The 11,989-nt window shown below is 39.4% G+C and overlaps 1 pseudogene; it reads right to left on the reverse strand.

Moving 5' to 3' along the window:
• Positions 1–3,268: 3,268 nt before the first annotated feature.
• On the reverse strand, positions 3,269–5,446 carry LOC138175726 (inosine-5'-monophosphate dehydrogenase 2-like; annotated as a pseudogene).
• Between the last annotated feature and the right edge of the window lie 6,543 nt (positions 5,447–11,989).

The raw sequence follows: 11,989 nt of genomic DNA on the forward strand, positions 1-11,989 counted from the left end.
AAGACAATTCCAAAAGGCTCATGATAGAAAATGCTATCCACATCCAAAGAAAGAACTATGGAGTCTGAATGCAGATGGAAGCACATTATTTTCTTTTTTTTTTCTTTCTCATGGTTTTTCCCTTTTGTTCTGATTCTCCTTTCACAGCATGACTAATGTGGAAATATGTTTATTTTGATTGAACATGTACAGCCTAAATCAGATTGTTTAGCATCTTGGGGAAGGGGAAGGGGAAGAAGGGAGAAAAAAATATGGAACTCAAAATCTTATACAAGTGAATGTTGAAAACTATCTTTACATTTAATTGGGAAAAATAAAATACTATTAAGCTGAATAAATATAAGCACTTTATCCTTGTTTAGTTTTTTTATCACTGTTAATTTGGGTTAACCTTTTTATTTTCTAATTTAAATAGAAATCTGCTAGAGATTGTGCTTCTTCCCTCCAGTGGCATCACTTCAGGTAAATTCCTCTTCACCTCAGCCCCACTCTATTCTTTAGCTACACCAGAAATATCCTTACAATAGCAACCTTGTAGTATCCTGGGGTCCTCATCCTTAGGGACTGTCATCTCAGGGTTTTGTTTTCCCCAAATGAATTAGTCATTAAATTGATAAAACTGATATGGAGGAACATTCATGCTATGTGTAAAGGTGTGTAAAGATTGACCTTGGCTCCAAAATTGCTATTTATATTTCTGACAGCTGCCAAGCCTAGTTCAAGACTTCATCACTTCTGGCCTGGACAACCACTGATAAAGCCAAATCACCAAGCAAAGTACTTACAATGTGTTAGGCAGTGTGCTAAGTTTTGGAGATACAAAGAAAGGCCTTCTAGTGGCTTACATTCTAACGGGGGAAGAAATATATAAACAACTAGGTACATACATAATTATAAAGGATAGGTCATTTGGGGCAGGGGGAACTAGGAGCTAGGGGAATCTGGAAGGGTCTTCTGAAGAAGCTAGAATTTGAACTGTTTCTTGAAAAAAGACAAGAAAGTTAAGAGGTAGAGTTGAGGGAGAAAAGCATTATAGATATGTAGAGAACCATTGTAAGGGCACAGAGTAAGGAGATAGGGTGTCATGTTCAAGAAACATGTTAAATGTGAGATGGATTATAGAGTGGACAAAATGAAGGAAAGTATAGGAAAGGGCAAGGTTATGAAGTTTTAAATGCCTAACAGAAGAGTTTATATTTGATCTTGGAGGTAACTGGGAACCACTGGAATTCATTAAGTAGGGCTTTGACATGGGCAGACCTATGCTATAGAAAAATCACTTTGACCATGGAGTTGAGGATGATTTGGAAAAAAGCATGAGGTGAGGAGACCAGTTAGAAGGCAACTGCAATAGACCATATGAGAGGTAATGAGGGCTTAAACTAGTATACAGACTGTCACAGTGCCTGGAGGGAAGGGAATGTATATAAGAAATGTTGTGAAGGTAGAAATAACAAAATTTGACAATGTGATAGGTGAGGTGAAGGAAAGTGAGGACTCAAATCACATTGATGTCTTGAGCCTGGGTAACTTGGAGGATGTTGGTACCCTTGATGGTAGTAGGGGAGTTCAGAAGGAGGTAGAATTTGGAGGGATAAAGATATTGAATTAGGTTTTAGATATGTTTGAGTTTGAGGCACCAATGAATGTCTCTCTCTCTCTCTCTCTGTCTATCTCTCTGTCTCTCTGTCCCTTCCTTCCTTCCTTCCTTCCTTCCTTCCTTCCTTCCTTCCTTCCTTCCTTCCTTCCTTCCTTCCTTCCAGACTGGGTCTCATTATCTTGCCAGGGCAGGAAGTACAGCAACCATTCATGGGCCCAATCCCAATACTGATTGGCATGGAAGCTTCATTTTGTTCTGTTTTTCCAACCTGGGTAGGCTTGCCTTTCTATAGGAGTCTAGTGGCCTTCCTTTCTAGGTACCTATCTTATTAGTGTTAGGCAGTGTGGATTCAAATAAGAACCCAGCTTAAACCTTCCTAGTAGCAGGGAACCACTGTGCCTGGTAGGACATTCTTCTAATTATTCATGTTCTTTTTAGTCTCTCCTCTCTCAAACCCATCCACCCATCAAAATAATTGTCCTGCTGAACAAATCTGACCATTCTGCTGCTCAAAATCGTCTGGTGGCTTTCTATTGCCTCCAGGAAAAAGTGAAACTCCTAAGTCTGCCATTACAAGTCCTCTCTCATGGTCTCAATCTCCTTTTCCATCTCAGTTCCATGTTATTCCCCCTTAGGCTCTCGATATTCCAGATGTATTGGACTACTAGCTGGTCAACAAACTTAACATTCCATTTCTGGATTCTGTACCTTTGAAGAGACTGTTCCCCTTCCCCAGAATGTCCTTATTCCTCATCTCCACCTCTTAGTTACCTTTTATTCTAAGGCCCAGCCCAGGTACCATTTTATTCTGTGAAGTCTTTCTTCATCCTCCCTAGTTGTTAATTAGCAATGGTCTATCTCCTTAAATAATCTTATATTTATTTCTCTGTTTATGTGTTGTTATCTCTCCCCTCACCCCTTCCCCCATAGAATGGAATTTCTTTGAGAGCAGGGAATTTTCCCTTTCTGTCTTTGTATTTCCAGCACCTTTCACAATGCTTAGGATTTGATAGGTGTTTAACAAATGTTTTTCTTATTAAAATTGAATTCTGACTTTCTAATAAATATTAAGAGCAATAAGTGAAGAAAACAACTTCCTTCATCATTTTGCCAAAATCCAAGGATTCTAGAATCTTAAAATCTAGTCCAATCTTTAATAAAATTTACCATCTATCTTCTCTGCACAGATTTTCCAGAGGATTTCAGCTCATGTTGATCCCTTCTTTTTCTTTTTTATGATGGCCCAAAGCATTGAGAGTTTTACTGTACTATTAGTATTTGATCATATTTGATTATTTGTTTTTAATCTTGTTATTGTTTATGTATTTGTTGTTCTCTGTTTTGTGTGTTAGTCATCTTCCCCAGCTGAAACACACACTCCTCAAAGGTACCTTCCATATCCAATATCTTTTTTATCTTACTTATTACTTTCAGTAGTACAGTGCTGGGTATATATGTAGTAAGTTCTCACTAGTTTTTTTATTGAATTGAATTGATTAAAAATTAAGATACAAACATTTAGCCAGATTATGATGGGTTGGAAAGGCAGCATGCAACAACATGTTTAAAATAGATTATTTAGTCTATATCTATTTAGGCAAGCCACAACTGACAAATGGGTTATGTTCCAAAAATTATCAGGGTAGTCCAAAAAAAGCCTCCTTAAGATTTTTTTTTAAATATCCAGCTTTTTATTGAAAAACCTAGTGAGGGAGAGGTAAGAGTCAGTAAAAGCAAACAAGGCCACTTCTCAGAAGAGCCGCTTCTCATATGAATGGAGTCCATGGACACCTCCTTCCACCTGAGCAGATGACATCCTCTTCTCAAATTTCAGCTCCCCTGAGTACATCATGGCTCTGACTTGACTTAGACTCTTGGCACCAATATCTTGACAGGAGTGCTGGATGCTAGCAATCAAGTAGGGAACAAACTTGTGGATGGACCCTTTGTCTGGCACAGCCCAGACACCCCTTGAGCCACTTTGAATTTGTCTGCTTCACTGAAGTAATGGTTCTGGATGCCGAGGTTTCTTGTCCATGGCATCGAGAGAGCCCATCCCCAGGTATTTCTTTAGCCGAATCCCATCAGAGAAGAAGTACTCACCTGGGGCCTCTGTGGTAGCTGCCAACAGAGAGCCTATCATCACAGTGGAAGCTCCAAGGGCAAGAGCTTTGGCGATATGGCCCATATTTTGGATGCTGCCATCTGCAATGACTGGGACCCCAAAGCGCCATGCATATTCTGAGACCTTGTATACAGCTGTTGCCTGAGGCCTCTGTAATGGGAATGTAAATTTTAAAGATCTTCCCTGCCCCTAGGCTAAAGTGTACCTGGAGCCTGGGGTGGGAGGCTTGTTTTTCAGTAGATACTTTTTGATTGGCCAGTGGGTCCAAAAGGTTGTTACATTCTCTGAGCCAGGGGAAGGCTATTTAAGCCCTGATGTGAGGCTTTGTTTTGGGGGCTCACTTTGAGAAGTGTTCTGTGATTTGATCTGGATTCTGGGAAGCCATTGTCCAGAGGGCACCCCCCCCCTTGGAAAAACCCAGGTGTTGAAACCCAGATGTTGATTGGGTATGAATGTAATGGTTGGACAGTTTGGAAAGCTGTCTACTTGATCTGTTTCTGTCTTGATAATTCTGCTTGTATACTTTAAAGTTCAGGGTGCTGACCTTTTTTCCCCTGAACAAGGTAAACGATATATGACTGATTAAAGTAAGCTTGTTAACCCATTTTGAGTTGCTTTCCTTTAACAAAGCAGATCTAAGAACCTGTGTGAGCAGCCACCCTGGGGACAGGGGTGCTTGCTGCTACAGCCTCCCACATGCCAGCACTTCCTGTGTGATGCAGATGGAGCCGCTGCCCATGCCAATCCTCAGGGCATCCACTCTAGCATCAATGAGTTTTTTTTTGCCTGAGCAGCTATCACCACATTGCCATCGATAACCTGGAGGTTATTTCTCCTTTATGTACTTGATCATGTTAATTTGGAAAATGGAGTTTACTTGGGAAGAGTCCAGCAAGACCACATCAACACCGGATTGGGCCAGTAAGTCAAGCTGATACTTGTCATCTTCATGGGTGCCGATGGCTGCCCCACATAAAAGCTGCTTCTTAGTGTCCTTAGATGCGAGGGGATAGTCCCGATTCTTCTTCAAGCCCGTGCAGGCAATGATGGTTACGAGCTCATCATCCTCATTGACAATGAGTAGCTTCCCTTTCTTGCTCCGTTGCAGTATTTCATTGGCTTCTTTAGTGTGACTCCTGCAGGAGCCACTACTAGATCCTCCCGCCTGGTCATGATCTCACCCAGGAAACGGTCATGTTCCTCCTCCTTGAGAAAGTCGATGTCAGGAGAGGAGATAATGCCCACTAGGCGGCTGCCCATCTTGCCATTGTCCGTGATTGGGATTCCACAGAAGCCATGCCTTGCTTTGGCTTCAAACACATTTCTGACTCGATCTTTGGGACTCAGGACCACAGGATCAGTGATGAAGCCTGCTCATATTTCTCCACTTTGCGTACTTCATTGGTCTGGAATTCTGGGGTGCAGTTGTGATGGATAAAACCAATACCTCCTGTCAGCGCCATGGCTATGACCATCCCAGCCTCGCTGCCTGTGTCCATTGGGGATGAAACCAGTGGGGCTTCAGGGTTATTTTTTTGGTAAGTGCTGAAGTTAGGTCTACTTCATCTGCTGTGAAGTCGATATAGCCTGGGAGGATGAGGAAGTCATTGTACGTGAGTCCACCTCCCCAGTTGAAGAGTTGCTGCGCTGTGAGCCCATTGTAACAAGTGCTGGCGCTGAAGAGATAGTCTGCCATGGCGGGGACGGGACGGGGAGGGGGGAGGAGGAGGCGGGCCGGGCTGGCGGGAGACCCGCAAACAGCGGCGTGGGTTAGATGCTTCTCCCGCAGAGCAAGATTTCTTAAGATTAGTATGAATAGTAGTATTTTCATTATAGGTAACTGCCATTTGTAACCTGTTTTCTATGAGAAAATCTCAGGAATACATCCCCAGCTCCTGCAGTTATGACTCCCTCAGTTTCTGGGTCACAGAATCATAGAATTTCAGGGTCTGAAGGGACTTCAGCAGTTGTCTTTCCAGTCTATGCCCAAAAGGAATCCCTCCTATAACATTCCTCACAGTTGATTTCCAGCTTCTCTGCTTAAAGACTGCCAACCCACCTCTCTAGGCGGCCCGTTCTACTTTGGGATAGCTCTGCTTATTAGAACATTCATCCCGACATCATGACTAAATTAACTTTGCAACTTGTGTGTTCTTACTTTGACGTTGTTTCCCTTTGGGGCTAGACAGAAAAAAAAAAATTAATCTCTCCTTTGCCCAGTGGCACTTGCAAATGCTTGAATATAGTTGTAACACCACCATTCTGAGTTTTTTTCTTTTCTTTTCTTTTTTCATTTTCAAGCTAAACATCCCAAGTTCCTTTAGCATCTCCTCGTATGATATGGACTCAAGGCCCTTCCCTATCCTGGTTTCATTCCTCTGGACACTTTCCCTTCTTGAACTGTGGCACCCAAAACAGATGACAGTATTCTAGATATGGTTTCAGGAGGACAGATGGGACTGTTACCTACTTCTTTCTGAGGTGGCTAAGTAGTGCTGTGAACAGTGTGCTGGACCTGGGGTCAGGAAGATCTGAATTGAAATCTGCTCTGCAACCCTTACTAGCTATGTGATCCTGGGCAAATCATTTAACCGCTGTTTGCCTCAGTTTCCCAAAGTATTAAAATGAGGATAATAACAGTACCTACCTCACAGAGTTGTTGCAAAAATGAAATTATGTAGTATCTGTAAAGTGCATAGCACAGTGCCTGGCACATAGTATTGTCTATTGAATTTCATCTCATTCAACCCAATGCTCTACCATGTCAGGATTTTTTTGGGTAGTGATTGTAATCCAATGTGTTATATATCAACCTCCACCCAGCTTTATGTCATCTGTAAATTTGATGAGAGTACCATACATTCCTTTAGCCAAATCAACGAAAAATAATTTAAATGGTACAGGGTCAAGCTCACACCCTTAGGCCATTCCATTGGAGACTTCCTGTTATGTTGATGCTGAACTATTAACTACTTTTTGAGTCTAGCCATATAGTAAGTTCAGTTATAATTATGACTCATGGCAGGATTATCCAACATTGTGAGTCAGTCATTAGTCAAGTGTTTTTAAGTGTCACAGTCCCTCCTTCATGTTCTAATGAAGGCAGATCAAGGGCATAGATTAAATATTGTTTTAAAAGATGCTATTGTTTCTAACCCTGTCAAATAAATTCATCATCTTCCCAATTTTTCAATGTTCTCTGTGCTGAAGACCTTGGACAGTTCACAGCATAACCCTGGAATACAGAATTTCTCTAAAGACATTCCTAACACACAGTAATGCAGAGACAAATAAGTAAAGTCACTCAAGATTGAAAGAACTAGGGGCAGCCAGATGGTGCAGTGAGTAAGAGCACTGGCCCAGAGTCCAGAGACCTGGGATTGGTTCCGGCCTCAGATACTTAGCACCCACACAAAATAACTGGCTGTGTAACCTTGAGCAAGTTACTTAACCCCAAATGCTTAAAAAAAAAAAAAGAATGAAAAAACTCCAGAACTTCATTGTTCTACCTTAACATGGAAAGGATATTCCTGCTAAATATTGCCCAGGGTTAAAGTCCTCTTTCACCATACAAACTGCCCTAATGGCCATTGTTAGTCTCTTTCACCATATGATCTTATGTTAGCCATATATCCCATCTCTGTGTCATAAATTTGGTGATCCTACTACATGTACCTTTATCCAATTCGTTGACAAAAATATTAGAACACAGCTTAACACAAAAATCTGGGAAAGTCTACTAGAGACTTCAATGTCATATTGATATCAGACCATTAACAACTTTTTGTTGAATCTAGCCATCTAAGATTATTATCTTATCTAAATCTCCCCATTTTCTTTGTAAGAACAGAATGATATGTTTTATCAAAAGCTTTGCTAAAATCTAGGTAAAGTACATCCTCAGCGATCTCCTTATCTACTAGTTTAGTAATCTTATTTTAAAAAATGAGTTTAGTCTGGCACAACCCATTCTTATTTATTTGTTTTTAAATTCATAAATTGTTTTTGAGTTCCATCTTCACTCCCTCTGCCCTACACCTCCCTACCCATTGAGAAGGCAAGCAATATGATAACAATTATTCTTAAAGCCATGCTGGCCCTTTGTAAAAACTACTTTCTTCCTACATATTTCCTATCTCTTTAGTGATCCATCCTAGAATTTTCCCAGGTAAAGTGCACTGACCTATAATTTCTAGGCTCTGTTCTCTTCTCTTTCTAAAAATCAGGACAATATTTGCCTTTCTCCATTCTTGTTGTGCTTCTCGTTTTCTGTGACCTTTCAAACACACCCTGATAATGGCTTAGCAATACAATTGGCCAGTTCATTCTACACCTGAGGATGTAAGTGATCTGATTGAGGTGACTTTAATTTCTCAAGGACAGAGAAGTTCTCCCGATATTTCCTTACTTATCTTGTATATCAAATTGTTATTAGTCATTTCTGTTCAGTCATTCACAGGGCTTAAAGATTATTCTCCTTAGAAAAGAAGCCAGAAGCCCAAAGTAAGAATGGAGCAGCTTTGCCTTCTCTCTACATTATGTCTTGCTTGCTTTAACTAAGTAAAAGGTGACACAAGAATCTCTATTGCTTCATCTTTCAAGAAACCTTGTATGATTTTAAGATATGTACAGGAGATGCTGGAGTTATCCCTAATAAATGTTCATATTTGACTGAGTGTTCTAGCTTACTAAGACCTTTTTTCGGTCCCTGACTTTGGTTTCCAATGTTTTAGTTATCCTATTTTTTGTTCTGAAACTTGAAAATGTGATAAACATGTAATTGGTAGAAATATTAAAAATCCAAGATATTGATAAAAATGTTGAACATTACAAGGCTAAGGAGAGATCCTTTAGACATGGTGTTAAATACCTTCTCCTTCCAAGTTGATGTCAAACCATTAATGACAACTCTTTAAACCCAGTTAATCAACAAATATTTATTAAGCACATTCTGTGCACCAGATAAACTAAAGTTACAAAAAACAAAGACACAACAACAACAAAAAACCCCAACAACAGCCCCAAAGCTTACATTTTATTGAGGGAGATACAAACACATATAATAGCTAACTTTTATACAGCACCTATTATGTGCTAAGCACTATATAATTTCATTAGATCCTTACAACAATGCTGGGAGGTAGGCGCTTATTTATCCCCATTTCTACAGATGAAGAAACTGAGGTAAATAGAAATTATGTGACTCGCCCAGGGTCACCCAGGCAAGATTTATCTGAGGCCAGTCTTGAACTCTGGTCTTCCTAACTCCAGGCTCTGCATTTTATCCACTATACCACTTAGCTGCCAATTTATAAAAAGAATAATAGCGAGGTAGTTTAGAGAGGGAGGGTACTAGCAGTTAGGAATTGAAGTAGGAAAAGGTAATGTCAAAGGTAATGCTTTGAGTTGTGGAGGAAATGAAGGATTCTATGAGGTAGAAGTAAGGAGACAGCATTCTAGCAACATGGGATGGCTGATACAAATGCAAAGAGAAGAGATGAAATGTGGTATATGAAAAATGGAAACTAGACTAGACTATAATGTGAAGGAAGTAAAGGAAAGTATAATGAGACTAGAAAAATTAGATTGGATCCATATTATAAAGAGGATTTTCATATTTTATCCTGAAGACAAGGAACTACAGGAGCTTACTGAGTAGGGGAGTAATATATTTGGACCTGCAGTAGCTACAGAAAATCACTTTGGCAACTGTATAGAGGATAGATTGGAGTTGGGAGACCAATAAAGAGAACATTTTAATAGTTTAGGCAAGAGGTGAGTTAAGGCACACCAAAGGTATTTCAGTAGTGAGGAGATAGATGTGTCAGATGTCATTAATTCTGTCAATCAATCAACAACCATCATTTACTTGAAGGACACTATGGAGGTAAAAGTGGAAAGATCTGGCAACTGATTAGAAATGTAGGGTAAGAAAGAATGAAGAGTAGATAATAATGCCAACACTTGAAGATAGGCAGGATGATGATATACTGAAAAGAAAATGGGAAGTTCAGAAGAACAGTTTTGGAAGAAAAATTAGAAGTTCTCTTTTGGACATATTGAGTTAGAGAAAACCTAGACACTCAAACACTTTCAAATCTACCTAACTGTAATCTTTCCCAGACCAAATTTTTCCATCTTGTCCACAAGAATATCATAAAAAGATTAATTCACAGTGTCTTAATTATATGGCAAAGGTCTCTGACATACTGATTCTTCCACTCATGCATAATTTACACAGTGGCCTATGATGGTTCGGGTAGGACCAAAATCTCTCTATTATGCAGACATGGCCATAGTCTACACGTCACAGTGTAAAGTGGTTATATGGTAATTAATTTGATCAACAAAGATCAAACAAGTCAACAATAAAATTTAGGTCCCCAAATGATTTTTTACTCCAATATGACACATACAACTCATGCAATTATATTGATTGAATTTGCTACTTAGTAATTTATTTAATCTAAATTGCCACTTCAGCTTATATAGCTTTATTCATTTTGGCTGTCCAATATACTTTGATAAAAGCAAGTAGGCAATTTTGAAATACTTTACCTTATACTGAAGTCTGAAGCAGAGACCTTTAACATAGTTTAACCATCCACCCACCCAAATCTCCACTACGACATATTTAACAAGTAGTTATCTTGTCTTTGCTTCAGTGTCTCCAATGAGGGGCTCCCCGGGTAGCCAATTCCAGTTTTCTATACTGCTAATTGTTAGTTTGCTTGATCAGTGAGTACAAGCTAGCCTGAAAGACTATATCTAGCTGATCCCAGATCATGTTTTCCAAATGTCTCAGGTTATGTTGCCATACATCCTTTCATGGCTCATGTTATTCTTTCTACCCTACCTCACCCCACCTATGCTTTACACTTCTTGTTTTTAGATTGTTCTCAAATCAGTACTACCATTACTATACGGCAGGCATTGAAATGCTAGGGATACAAAGAAAGCCAAAAACACCATCCCTGCCCTCAAGTAGCTCCATCCTAATGGAGGAGACAACATGTAGAGAATGATGTATTGAACTGATGCAAAATGAAGTAGAGCCAAAAGAGCAGTATATACAATGAGGACAACAATGACTCATCAGTGTAAATGGTGAGAGCAACCATAATGCAATAGAAAATGAATGCTATGGAAATGTAAAGAACAACTTTGGACTCAAAGTACAGATATGAGAAGACACCTCCTCAATCTTCCTCTCCCTTTTTGCAGACATTGGCGTCCACAAGAATGGAACACTGCATATGACACTATACTCTCTTGGTGTGTTTCTTGGTTTTAATGATTTTCCCTCTCATCTTCCTCTTTTTTCTCCTTAAAAACAAGTTCTCAAAACAAATTTCTATCAAAATTAGGCAGTTTAGATGATGCAGTGGATAGAGTGCTGAACCTGGAGGTAGAAATATTAGAATTCAAATTCTGCCTCAGACTTTTACTGTATGTCTAACTCTGAGCAAGTCACTTAACTCTTCTCACATTTGACTTTCTTATCTATAAAATGGGGATAATAATAGCACTTTTAGAATTCTTAGGAAAATCCAATGAGATAACAAATGAAAAGCATTTTGAAAACCTTAAGATAATATATAATGGCTAACCACCATCATTGTAATTTTCAGTAGTACATGCCTATGATCCCTGATACTGGGACTGGTAGATCACTTGAGTTCTGAAATTCTGACCTTCAGTAGGGCTAAAGTCAATCAGATGTTTACACTAAGTGCAGCACTATGGTGGTGAGCCCTCCAGAGTAGAGGATTACCAGGCTGCCTAAAGAGGGACAAATCAGCCCAGGTCAGAAATGGATCAAGTCAGAGTTTCCATGGCAATAAGTAGTGGTATTAGACCAATGAATAGTCTCTGTACTTTCTGCCTAGGGGATATATGGAGACCTAATCTTGCAAAAACTAAAAAAATTATTTTAAAAAGGAAAGAAGTAGGGAGGAAGGTCAGAAAAGGAGGAAGGGAAGGAGGATAGGAGAAAGGAAAGGAAGAAAAAGAGAAAGAGATGAAGAAAGAGAAAGAGAGAAAGGAAAAAGAAAAGGGAGGGAAAGTCAACAGAACCATGTAATTCTACTCCTGACTCAAATTTAAATTCTGGGAATTGATTTGTCCAAAGCCAGCTAGAAGACTAGATTCATTTGCATTATTTGCTTATAGGTCACATATTAGGAAATGCTGTTCTAGCCTTTATAATGATGTCATTCTTCAACTGTATTTAAATTCCTACTAGGCTACTTGGCTCCATTAAT

This window comes from Petaurus breviceps, unplaced genomic scaffold (genome assembly GCF_028583685.1).
Source record: "Petaurus breviceps papuanus isolate PSGF00001 unplaced genomic scaffold, PetGlider_PUasm1.0 79, whole genome shotgun sequence".
NCBI lineage: Eukaryota > Metazoa > Chordata > Mammalia > Diprotodontia > Petauridae > Petaurus > Petaurus breviceps.